The sequence below is a fragment of the Sciurus carolinensis genome, chromosome 2 (assembly GCF_902686445.1).
Source record: "Sciurus carolinensis chromosome 2, mSciCar1.2, whole genome shotgun sequence".
Classification (NCBI taxonomy): domain Eukaryota; kingdom Metazoa; phylum Chordata; class Mammalia; order Rodentia; family Sciuridae; genus Sciurus; species Sciurus carolinensis.
In genome coordinates this window covers 35,403,016-35,416,599 of record NC_062214.1, presented here as the reverse complement: position 1 = coordinate 35,416,599, position 13,584 = coordinate 35,403,016, and the positions used below count along the sequence as shown (strand labels likewise).

Sequence of the window (13,584 nt, the reverse complement as noted above, 5' to 3'; positions counted from 1 at the left end):
CGTGAAGTTGTGAAGACAGGCCTGCAATTTGTTAACCTCTTGCCTCAGTCTACTTAGTAGTTAGGATTATAGGCATGCTCTGTGGCACCCAACTACATTTCCTTTTGAATTCTGGATTCTTCAAAAAGTATCATCAAAGCCAAACCTCAAAAACATAATCTGTAGTAATCTAGAATTAAAAGCAAATATTTTATATAGAATAATATGATCTAAAGTAAAATAGACTATCTGGGAAAAGAGGGTAATATATTTTGAATATTTTTTTCCTTTTTTAATATCATAAGATACGCTGCCTCAATGTATATGATTTTTTTCACTTGTTTCCACGATGTTTGGAAACTCAAAGTCATAATTTTAGAGCTAAAAGAGATCTTTCCAGATCACCTACTCCTAGCCCTGCTATCTATTCTCATAATAAAAATATATGGGACCATGTCAACGTCTCACAGCTGACAGCCTATCCAAGGACCAGTGAGGGTCTTGTTGAGCCCACTGAGGACAAACACCATGTGTCAAACACAGAACAGTCAAGGTTAATGGCTATCTGAGCTGTCAGGGTGGGTGTGAACTTCTCCCTAATAACTATCCATCTCTGCCAAAGAACAAGTTCTTAGGGCAGAGCATAACTTCAAATAACGCTAGTGGAGTAATAGTTCTCTTCTGCTCATCAAAGCAGAGCAAGAAACATAAACTTTATAGTTAAAAGAAAATGTATTTTGAGTTAATTCATCACTATGCAATGTAACATGGCATAGCAATTCCTTATGTAAAATATAAATAACTGAAGTTTATCAAAAAAGCATAACACATCTGGACAGTTGCACAGGCCTTGAGCTTGCATATTTGTTGAAGTCATTACAGATAAGGGAAGCATATTTCCTTTGGTTCACTACACAATTAGGCACAGGTGCTAAAAATGGATTAAATGGTGAACTGAACACTGACATAAACTGAATCAGTTTGCTAAACCCAAAATGTGGTGAAATTGCACTTGCCCTTGATGAGAGGATATTCTCAGGAGAAAGCAGCCGTCAGGAGTGCATAACACTAGAGGGTGCTCAAGAGGCATCTGGTGAATGAAAAAATGTTTAAGATAAAGGTTAGGGTTTTGGCTGTGGTACAGCACTTGTCTAGCATGTGTGAAGCACTGGGTTCAATTCTCAGCACCACATATAAATAAATACCCACTGACAACTAAAAAAATTTTTAAAAACTGTTCCAGATAAATGGGGCTCAGTCACTCATGTCTACAACCTTTTCATTTTTGCTGTTTTTAAGAATAATTTCTAAAAATTTACTGAATCTTTACCAATGTTCATAAAAAAATACCATAACACTTCTCTGATATCCAAGATGCAAATTATTTACCATCGTTACAATGGGCAATACCCTCTCAACTGCTGGCTGCTACCACAGCTACTCAGAGATGGGTCTGTAGGGTCTCCCGCTAGCTCCTACTTGCTTTCCATGAGTCATCAATGCCTGTTCCCTTGAACCTCCCCCTTCTCTCCATTCTTAATCAGATGCACCTAGAAAATTAAGAGACCAGGGTTAATGTGATGTTTCTAAGTCTCTCTTACGTGGGTTTGCGTGGACTTCAATGCAAAGGCTTTGAGCCATGAGTTTTAAAATAATAAAATGTCCATTATCTTCAATTCAGAAGTCAAGTTTCCGTAAGGGTGAAAGTAATGAGAGAGAGTATGATGAAAAGTGTCCCATGGATAAGAGCCTCCCATTTAATTCTTTCGGTCTCAACAATACCATGAGACTAAACAGGTGGACCTCTAGGATGTCTCAAATTTCTAAACCTCTGCCATCCAAAATTCAGAGTAGTTCAAGGACAAAATACTGCCAGCACACAAATTCTTCCAGAGAAGAGACCAGGAGGGAAACCACCCCCCAACTCATTTTACGGAGCTCTCACAGCAAAACCGACAAGGGCAATATGGGAAAGGAAACCACAGTCATTCTACACACAAACACAAAGGTAAGAATCCTTAACAAAGAGAAGCAATCTGAACATACCAAGCTACTTAAAAAAGAATTAGAACCAAATGAGGTAGCTGAGGAATATAAGGCTGGTTTAACACTAGAAAATTCACATTTAAAAATTGAAATTGAAGAAAAGCACATGATCATTTTTACCCACTGAGTCCCCAGTTTTCAGTTCAATGAATATTTCAACAAAACTGACCAAAGGGCATTAAAATAGGTGGAATTCATAATCTAAAGTTTACAAATATTAACTAACACTAATTAATATTTCATATACAATTTTACTTTTATTATATTAAAAGTTATATATCCTCTACTTCGATTTTTATAGGAGGTCCACATCTAGGATAATGGGAGAAAAATGGGTTAGTAGAGGCAGAAAAAAAAAGAAACATTAAAAATATATAAATAGAAAGAATTTCTGAATCCCAAAAAATAGCTACAAAAAATGGAGCAAACACGCTTACTGATTAACTATAAAGGCAATTTCTTTGCAACAAGCAGAAATGTAGAATTTTAAAATATCATTTGAACTAGCATGCCACAAATGAAAAAAATCTAGAAATAAATGGAGTCAGATATGTGCAAGACCTCTTCACAGTGATCTGCTAACTTTAGTTCCAATCACAATCTCAAACTCAGAACCTGAAGTGGAAGGAGACACATCTGCAAGAGGAAAAACAAACAAAAACAAAGGAGGAGGTTTGTCTTCACAGACACAACAAAACTTCCAAATGCTATAGTAAATAAACAAATGTACTCACCACAGACCAAAGGGACAGACTACAAAGAACAGGAACATATTCATGCACTTATGAAAATGGCATACCATAAAAGCAGCACTGCAAATCAGTGAGAAATGAAGAAATTATTCATTCAATAAATTGTGGTCCATCAAACAACTCCTTATACCTATTTAAGATAATAAAATAAAATTGGACCACTATGTCACAAACCACACAAGAATAAAATGTGCAAAACTAAAACTTTCTAGGGAATATTTTTATGAATAAGGAAGGGTTTTTAACTAGACATAAAAAGTATAAACTCTAAAGAACAAGAATGATAGACTTGACCATATTGAAATTAAAATGTTCTGCAAACTGGGAGAAAATATTTGCAATCCACATGTCCAAAAAAGGATTTTTATCTAGATTATATAAAGAACTCTCAAGACTCAATTACTAAAAACAAACAATCCAGTTAGAAAATAGGCAAAAGATATAAACAGGTAGTTCCACAAAGAGGATATAGAGAAAGCAAACAAGCATATGAAAAATATTCAACATCGTTAACTATCAGAGAAATGTAAAATAAAAGCACAATGAGATATCACTACACACCTGCCAGAACAGCAAATAAAAAAATAGTGATAACATCAAATGCTGGTGAGGAGGTATTGAAAAAGATCTATTTTGCTGATGGGACTGTGAAAGTGTACAGTCACTCTGGAAAAGACAATGGCAGCTTATACATCTAAACATGGACTTATCATACAACACAAACACTGCACTCCTAAGAATTCATCCCAGAGAAATGAAAATGATTATGTTAAAACCTATTTGAAAATGTTCACAGCGACTTTATTCATAATAGTCAAACTGGAAACAACACAGATATTCTTCACTGAGTAAATGCTTAAAAAACTGTGGTACATTTATACCATGAGATATTGGCAATAAGATGGAATAAAGTACTGATACACACAAGAATTTGGATGAATCTCAAGAAGTTATAATGAACAAAGAAACCAATATCAAAAGGCTACATACTACATAATTCCATTTACTCAGGATTTCTGAATTAACATAATCATGGAGCTGGAGAACAGACTGGTGGTTGCCAGGGTTAGAGATAGGAGTGTGTGACTATGAAGAGATAGCAGGTGGGAGCCTGGAGCTAGGGAACAGTTCCATGGATTGATTGTAGAATTGGATACATGAATACACACATATATAAAACACATAAAATTGCACAGAACTAAACAAATGCATGTAAAACTGATTAATCTAATAAACTGTGGATTAAACCAATGTCAATGTTCTGTTTTTTATGTTTGTGTTATACTTAGGCAAGATGTTATCACTGTAAGAAACTCGGTGGAGGGTAAACAGAATCTACCTAAAGATTTTTTGTAATTTCCTATGAATCAATAATTATTTAAAAATAAAAGTTTTTACAAATTAAAGCTTCCGTTCATCAAAATATGCCATGAAGAAAGAGAGAAGTCATAAACTGAGAGAAAACGCAAGATATATAACTAGCAAAAGGTAAGTATCCAAAATAAAACAATCCAGCAGAAAATTGGGCAAAGGTAGTGCTTGGAGTAAGATGCTCCTGTCTTTCAGCTGCATCTCTACACGTCTGACAAGTTAATGCAGTGGAGGGGGAGGCTCCTGACCCCTTCTGTTATTGATGCCCTGACAACCACTGTGCAACACCCACTAGCCAATGTTGGGCTTCATTACTTCCTCTGGGGAGGAAAGAATGTTCCTCACTATTCTTTCCTAAAACCTGAGAATTGTGACATCTCAACACAGAACCACTTACCATGGAATCTGAGAATAACTCAATCTCTTCACTTACTACAGACACACAGTCTATCATCCAGGACAGAAGAGATGACAGTCAAGGATGGTCCCTTCTGTCTCCCATGAAAAGAAAAAATGACTACATGCTGATAAACTCTGGATTAAACCAGTATCAATTTTCTGGTTTTCATGTTTGTATTATGGTTATGCAAGATGTTACCACTGGAGGAAACTCAGAGAAGGGTACACAGGAACTTCCGGTGTATTTCTGTAATTCCCTGTAACCCTATAATTATTTCAAAATGAAAATTTTTTTTTAAAAGTTAAAGCTTCTGTTCATCAAAATACACCATAAAGCTATGAGAAAGAGATAAGCTATAAACTGGGAGAAAACATGTGCAAGCAAAGTATGCAAAATAAAACAATCCAAGAGAAAAAATGAGCAAAGGTACTGCTCCAAAATTCATATGTTGGAATTTAATACCAATATGATAGTAAGAGGTGGGGCCTTTCAGAAGTGATAAATCATGATGGCTCCACCTTGAGTATGGAAACTTACAAGAGGCTCAGGTGAACTACCTTGCCCCTTCTGCTACGTAAGGACTCAGCAAGAAGGTGCCGTCTTTGAAGCAGAGAGCAAGCCCTCACCAGAGACTAAATCTGCTGGCACTCTGATCTTGGACTTTCTAATCTCTAGAACTATGAGTAATACATTTTTAATGTCTGTAAATTACCCAGTCTAAGGTACTTTGTTATAGCAGCCCAAATGGACTGAAACACACCATGATGCCAGGAAGCCCAGACCATAAAGAATGGGTTATCCTGCAGATGCCCCACAATCATAACCTCCCTAAAATACCTCCAGTCTCCATAACTGTACCTCTGGATCCCTCTAGAACCATCACCACAGGTATCTGAGTCAGAGTCTTCTATTCAAAATTCTTGAGTGGAATTTACCACAGTATCACAGGCCCTCCCCTGGTGCCTCTGCTCACACCTCCACCTCAGGGCACAGGCAATTTCACATAACCAACTCTTGACATGTTGATCACACTTCTCCAGACTTGACTGCCTTTACCCATGCATGCTGCACTGCAGAATGTCATCATCTCTCTCCTAAGGCAAGTCTTCCAAAACCCAACTCAGATGCCACCTGCTCCTTGGAGCCCTCTATGAATCTGCAGATTGAATCACTCCTTCTCTGGGTTACACCAGCACCACATCTGCCCTCACACTTAACTCAATGGATTTCACATAACTCTGGTCCTTATTCTCTCTCATTTGCTTGACCATGAGCTTCCTGAGGGCAGGGTCTATCCCTGTCCTCTTTAATACTTGGGATATGGCACAGGTATGTATCATCAAAAGTGTAATGACTTGAGCCTACTCATGCAACTAAATCTGTGAATATAAACAATTTATTTTTAGACTTATATCTACTTATCTAATACATCTTTACTGTCTCCAAATCCCAAATTCTACATTAGCATTCCCAAAAGGAAGTCAAAGCACTCTGGACCTCTTTCAATACGTAAACAACTCGTACTTTGCAGTACTGGGGCTGGATCCCAGAGTGTTGCATAAGCTAGGCAAGTTCTCTGCTACTGAACTACATCCCTAGTTCAATAAATAACAGTTAATTTATGTATCATACAGCCAAAGTTGAAGAAGTGTAAGTCAAATATAAACTCATACACAGGGTGTTTCATATTAATAATAATGTACAACAGATCAGAGGTTATGGCTGGAATTTAGGCCATGAGTTTTTTAATGCATTAAATTTTTTTTTTTTTTTTTGTCTTTAAAATACTAACATTCTAACATTCACTTGAATAGGAATTATTAGCATGTGTGCTGTTTTAAATCTAGGAACAACCTGAGGCCTTTCTAAACTTGTTTTGCTCATAATTAAAAAGCAAATGTGCACTTTCACACACAAAGCAACTGTCTTAAAAAATTACCTTCCTAGGCCTTCAAAGTTGCTTTGTGGAGAGAACAGCAAGCTCAGTGCTAGGGTTTAAAGCATAAATGTGAAAAAGCCTTTGTTATAAGAACCATCACTTAAAAGCTACATTCAGTGGCATTTTAATTCTGTTGCCAGATATCATGAAATTCAGACAACCTCCAAAGAGATCAATTTTCCAAATACAGGAGAGCATATGATTTACATAAGCATGCTGAGAAGTTAAAGTGTATTATAACTCTTACAAATTAAGATTGTCTTCTACTCTGCATTCCTGAGCCCACTTTCTCTGGGCTCCAGGCATTCTTTCACCAAGAGGTCACGTTGATAATGCATGACCCCACCAAAAATATGTCTGCATGTGTCCACAGAGGGAAAGGAAAGATCATAAGAGCCTTATGAAAATTAATTTGGGGAGGAATGGAAGTAGATTAAACAATATCACATGGATTGTTCCTGTTATTTAAATGCACAGCACAGATAAACTCTAATAAAGAAAGTCACTGACCTTCCAGATTATCCTGTGGGAAAAACTAAGGCACTCTGAAATTCACATTTGTCTTTCTCTTACCACCACTGAACTGTCACAAGCAAAAGCAACCAACCTAGTTAAATATTAGAAATTAACTTTAGACTTAGACTTCTAATTCTAGATTTCAAATTTTATCTCGAAAATTATTATGCTTGTATCATCTTGAAAAACTTTCATTAGGGACTGGGGTTGTGGCTCAGTAGTAGAGCTCTTGCCTAGCATGTGCGAGGTACTAGGTATTCTCAGCACCACATATATATAAGTGAAAGAAAGTTCCATCAACAACTAAAAAAAAAAAATTTTAAAAGAGAAAAACTTTATTAGCAACAAAAGCAAAACCAGAAAAGGACAAAGGGCCTAAAATTTCTGAAGTTACAACTATAATTCAAGAACAAGAAATCATTTCACAGAACTTTTATTACCAAAAACACCAGTATCAAGGAAGGAATCACACACTTTAACAAAAGGCCAACAAAAAAGGACAAATGAGCAAGTTTTACTGGACACTCAAAGTTTGAAAAGGTAACTTCAGTGTAAAAAAGAATTAGCTTTTCCTGTTATTCATGTAACAATGAATGCCAAAGTAAGCTTGTAAAAGAGACAAACCAAAACAACCTCCAACAATGGAAAGAGGATAATGCAAGCAACGAAAAATTAGAAATTCTTTTTCTTTTGTCATTAAATGTAGATCAAATATTGAGATCCTCCACCAAGATTAAATCCACAGAACTGCCTTTGAGTCTCTCTATTCCCTCACAGGAGTTAGGTGACCCACAATCTGGGCCTCCCCTTCCTGCTGTGCCACAGTGCAGCAGGACCTGCACAGGACTTTTCCCTAACAGGCAGCATCTAATTATCAGATAATACCTTATCAGAAATAGACAGAGGCACCCACATGTGGTGCTGTCACATCCTCAGTTTCTAATGAAACACATCCCTTAAAGTTCTGCCTCTTCATGTGACCTCATCAGTCTCCGGTATTCTTATCTGAAATAGGATAATAATTTCTGCTTCATAGGTCCTGTGAGAAGTACCCAAGATTAGATATGTAAGTATTTGGCTTAGTGCCTGATACATGGTGGGTACTCAGTAGCCTAACAGAATCAAGAATGCAGAGGGCACAAGCAGACAGCTCATAATTAATCCACTTTGTAACCCCATACCCATACTGACAATGACTGTTTTCCAGTTGTCTTCACCACAGAAAAAAACTTTTGGTAATCATCAGTGCAATCATCTTAAAATCTAATATTTTTCAATGCAAAAATTCTATCAATGGAGAATAGATCATTGGGTACCAAGGGTGGAATGATGGGGGGATAACTATGAAGGGATAGTAGGAAAGAATTTGGCAAGGGGAGGGATAGGATTGTTCTGTTACCTGATTTCAGTGATGGTTATACAACTTAATGCACTAGTCAAAATTCATAAAATGTACACCAAGAGAGTGGATTGTATTATATGTCAACAAAAAAATATTTTTTCCAGTACGGGAAATTGAATTTAAGGCCTCTTGTGCATGCTAGCCAAGCATTCTACCACGGAACTATACCCCCCAGCCCTTATTTATTTTTTTATTTACTTATTTATTTGTATTTTGAGACAGCCTCACTGAATTACCCAGGTTAGCATCAAACATGTTGTAATCCTGCCTCAGCCTCCCAAGTAGTAGGCATTACTGGTATGTGCCACTACACCCAACCCAAAACTATTTTTTTAATTGTAAAAACATCCAATCTTTTCTAACTAGAGAATAACTCAAAACAGTGACACAATAAACTTTTATGTCTGAAACATTATAACAAACATATTCTATATTACCCTAAAATTAATGTAAATCAAATCCAATTTCAAACTGGCTCTGATTTCTTCAAGCACAAAATGTCAACACTATAAAAAAAAAATACAAGTCACTACTTTTCTATAACAGAAACAAAAAAACACTTTAGAAATGTACTTACAACAACACAAAATATACGTGGTACTCTCTATCTACAAAGGGGAGTTTTTTGACATTTCTGGCATGGCTTTTAAATCCCTACTTTGCTGCCTAATTAGTAGGTTTCTAATGAGCATGGATTATCATACTCAATCTCCAAAAAGTAATAAACAAATAGTCGACTTCAAAGATTTAAGACAGCTTAAAATGATTACACATGTACACAGCAAGAGATGACAATCTACCTAAAACTCAATACATGCATTATGCTTCCTCCCCGACACAGACTCCAGTTCTGGGCATGGAACCCGGCAGGAAGTGCTCAGTTCCTGAGCTAAAACAGGACAGGGTGATGCATTTTTAAAAAGCCATAACACGGATCATTCATAAAAGATGAATTTTAAAACTACACAATGGCAAAGGTGAAGTCCCAACACAAACATGTTTTACCACAGTCATCTTTTGGTTTCACTGTATGTAAAAGTCTTGATCACCAAATAATTAGACTTTTCTTTCTTTTCTTTTCTTTTTAACAATTCAAATAAGCCAGGGAAGAACAAAGCAATGTGATAGTGAACATATTGAAAACAACAACCTGAAGGGATCTCAACAAGTAAACAAATTAGTCAATACCCTACAATGAACACTACTGAATGATTAAAAAGGAATGAGCAATTGATACAACAAAGATGTTCTTAAAATAATTATTAGGGAAGGAAGGTAGGCCTCTCCCAAAAAACACATGAACTGAAAGATTCCCTTTAGATTAAAAACCTAGAAAATACAAACTCATCTACAGTAATAGATCAGGTGTGGCCTGGAGGAAAGCAGCTAGACAGATTACAAAAGATCAAGAGGAAATTCTGGGGGGTGATGGACACACTCATTATCTTGATTGTGGTGATGATTTCCTTGGTGTTCACATATAAAACATCAAATTACCCATGTTAAACATATGCACTATCAATTATATCTCAATAAAGTTGCCTTTTTAAAAGATTTTTTTAAATTAAAAAATAAAAGCTTCTTTCCTGTCTAGTATATTCAGGTCACTCTCTTTTTCAAGCAGGTACATAGAAAAGTCATAAAACTGCAATACCTTCCACCAGTAAATTTGCATACATAATTCAAACCTTAATCTCAAATATTTAATTATAATTTAAAAATAACAAGCGTTACTATTTTCATAATTGTGACTATGTGCCAGGCACAGTTGTAAATATTTTTCTTGTATTAACTAACCCTCACATCAACCTTAATCTACAAGTGAGGAAACTGACGCACTGAAGGTAACCTACAATAAAGTCACACAGCTGGTAAGTAGAAGAGGTAGGATTTGGACCCAAGGAGCACAGAGTTCAATTCCTTGCCCACCCTGCTGTATTGCCACTCCCAAAACACAATGAAATACGTGAAAACAGGAAGCACTGAATATTGCACAGTAATACTTCTCACATTCAAAATATACATATCCGTTAAAATCTGAAACATTCACATGAGACTAAATAAAACAATGACCTTCATTCTTCTTGTCCTAATTAATGGATGGAAGAAAAAGAAAAGCTAGACAACCTGCTAAAAACTCAGAAGAAATAAATGGTAGGTTGACCAGTTATTGGGAAGGTCGTTCACACATTCTCAATCCAATTCTCTTCATTGCCTTCAAAACCCTAAATATTTTAATTAAAGCCATGAGGGAAGAAAAAAAATCTAACAAAGAAAACAGGAAAAAATGTGAATGTCATTAGCTGATCTCTCAAATACTTTGCTGGCTCCTTAATTCCATCCAGAAACTCAGCTTCTGATAAAAGCTCCCCAGGTGATTGTCACCACCTGCAGCCAAAGTTGAGAACCCCTGATTTGGATTTCTAATTAAAGGAGGACAAGAAAAAAGAAAAAAAAAAAGCAAGGTGCCACAAACAGCTTTGGTAAAACATGACCAGAAGTTTTCCAAGTCAACACTGAACTGCTGTTCACATGCAAACTTTTTGAGTTCAAGTTTTAATAAGTAGGTAAAAATATGCATGCAGGATATGAGAAAGCAGGAAGCATAGTAATAACCTTTTTATTAATGCAAACTAATGGTAAGGACTTGAAGAAAAAGCTCTATTTTGGATATTGTCAATATAGATAACATAAAAGCATAATAGGCTTTTCAATTTTTTGGAATGCTAAATTGCAATCATGACATCAAGTCAATAGACTAAAATCAGAGAAAAACACGCCTAATATTCACTGCATTTAAAACACATAACAACACACTGGGAATATGGTTACGAGGCACGGGTTGAAAACATACTGTCTATACCTTTAGCACATGTCCTGAATCACCCTTTCTTTAAGGCGCACTTCTTCCAGAAGATTCTAATTCAGTCTATCTGGGGTGTGGCCTGACAAGCTCCCAGGTTAGGCTGATGCTGCTGGTAGATGGACCACGCTTTGAGCAATAAGGCCCAACAACTTGAATACTGGTTTTAACATCAGCCAATTGGCTTACAAATATGGTTATACCTAGGACCCAAGAAATAAGTGTCAACAGAATTACTAATTCAGGTCAAAACGGGGCGGGGTGTCGGGGGTGTTGCTGGGGAAGCGTGAAAGCAAATACTTGTTCATATAGTCTACGGTACTAAGGACCATAGAATACTATGTTCTTGGTTCCAACCTAGTAGATATCAGGATTATTAAGTCTACAAAGTTAGTTTTTTTTTTTTTTTTTTTTTTTTTAATTTACTGCCGAATCTTTCTGGCTTTCAAAAAAGTACTCGATGAATGCGCCAAATTAATTAATTAATGACGTAAGTCAAACCCCAAAATAATCCGTGAAAAGCACTATTTGTCCGTATGAATGCAGGCCGCCATAATTTGATAACAAATATCGAGCTTATGTACTGGGCTCCATTTTGTCCTAAAGGAATTTTCCTGAACATTTTCGCTGTAAAGCTCAGGCTTTCCGTACTGTGATGTTTCAGAACTTAGAAGCGCTTTGGAAACAATAAAAAGTGGGAGTTCAGGGAGAAAGCTTCGGAAAAGTCTCAAAACTCAAAAGCAAAATCCCGGGGAGAGAAGATGGGCAAAACAGTTCATCAGTTCAAGTGAAGGAACACCTCAGGTGGCAGAAGCTCCACGTTCTTACCTATGATGGTGGCGGGTTTGGGTTCGAGCTTTGTTTTGTAACTATCCAGGGCCACAGGCGGAGTAGTACCTGGTTGTGGAAACTCTGACTAAAGAGGCAGCTGGCTACCCAAAGCAAACTTCAGAAGCTTGGGGCAATTCATTTTTCAAGCTTGCTTCCCTTTTCCCAGGCTCTCCCTGCGCGACTGGGAACTCAGCCACTGCCCAAACGTAAAATGAACGAGGAAGCTTCGCGGTCGTACTGAAGCCAGAGCCAGGATTTAAGATGGCGGAAAAACATTAGGTAAAAGGCCCAGATAAGCACGGAATCTGCCCAAAAGGAAAATGGCCCTTGGTCTCACGACTTTCACAAAAGTCCAAATCAAAAATGGCAACAGAGTCAAGCTGTTTAAACGCTGGGGACGTCATGAATATGATTAGCAGGTGACGAATCAAGGTTACCTAACACAGTGATGTGTAGCTGAAGTGATCAAGGGGAAGTAAAATAGTATTTCCGTGGTTTTATATATCGGGAAATTGCTGGCGTAAGGGTGAAAACTATTTTCGATAAGGACGATTATAGAAGACAGGTTGTAGAGTAAAAGGTGGCTTTCACAATGCCGGAGAAACTTTAAATAAAATAGCTATCTTTAAATGTAACTTCCTCCATAATTTTTTGAATGGTCCAGAAAAGTATCAGTTTCGCCCCTGAAACAAAAACCATAAAGGGGAGAGAACACGGAAATAAGTTAGTGAAAGACATTTATTTCCCACCTCCCGGCACTAGCGTTCCCACACCAAGAACTAAGGGCGGAAGCGTCGGAGACGGCGACCAGGTTTCACTGCGCATGTCCGCTCTCCAGCCCAATAGGGGGAAGTTCTGGTGTTCGGTCCCCCCGCCCCCTAGTTTTCAAGGCCCCAGTGCAGGGAAGCGGGTTATAGTGTTGAGTGACAGAATCAGGCGCTTTATGATTGGTCGAGTCGGGTAGCACAGAGCGCTAAGAATGGCTGACTAGTATTTGGTTCATTCAGTAAATATTCGTCAAGTGCGCATCAAAAGACAACTCTGTACCCTTTTGATGTGTTGTTTAAATTTGATTTGTTTTCTTAACATTTTCAGTTTCAACAATTTACTGAGGCTGACATTAAATGAACTGCGCCCTAGTTCTTTTTCAGTGACTGCCGCCGCTGTCATTGGCTAGCACTTGGCCTAAGATCCGGAGAAGCGAACTGACGAACTGCGCATGCGCCGAGGTTCCGGCACAGGGCGAAGGTTGCCAGAATCCGGGGCTGCAGCGGAGTGAGATTCGGCCTCGCATGCCTGCTGGCGGCGGTGGCGGCCTAGGGAAGCGCAGCGGCTGGTGGGCAGGTGAGAGCGCTGGAATCTAAGGCGGAACAGTTTTCTCTCCAATTGAAGAGGAGAGGAGGCTTGTAGTTGCCCCCCCACACAAAGGTCGTGGCTTCCTCCCTGTCCTTGGGGGTGGAGCCAAGGAGGAGGCTGGCCCTCTAG

The 13,584-nt window shown here is 37.8% G+C and overlaps 1 protein-coding gene across 1 annotated transcript in view; it reads right to left on the bottom strand.

Annotated features, from left to right (window-relative positions):
* Window positions 1–12,259, bottom strand: part of Slx4ip (SLX4 interacting protein) — a 192,887-nt gene extending 180,628 nt beyond the window's left edge. Inside the window, exon 1 of the mRNA XM_047540521.1 lies at window positions 12,097–12,259. The gene's annotated coding sequence lies outside the window, so the exon portion shown is untranslated. The remainder of the gene's footprint in view (window positions 1–12,096) is intronic.
* Window positions 12,260–13,584: the final 1,325 nt, after the last annotated feature.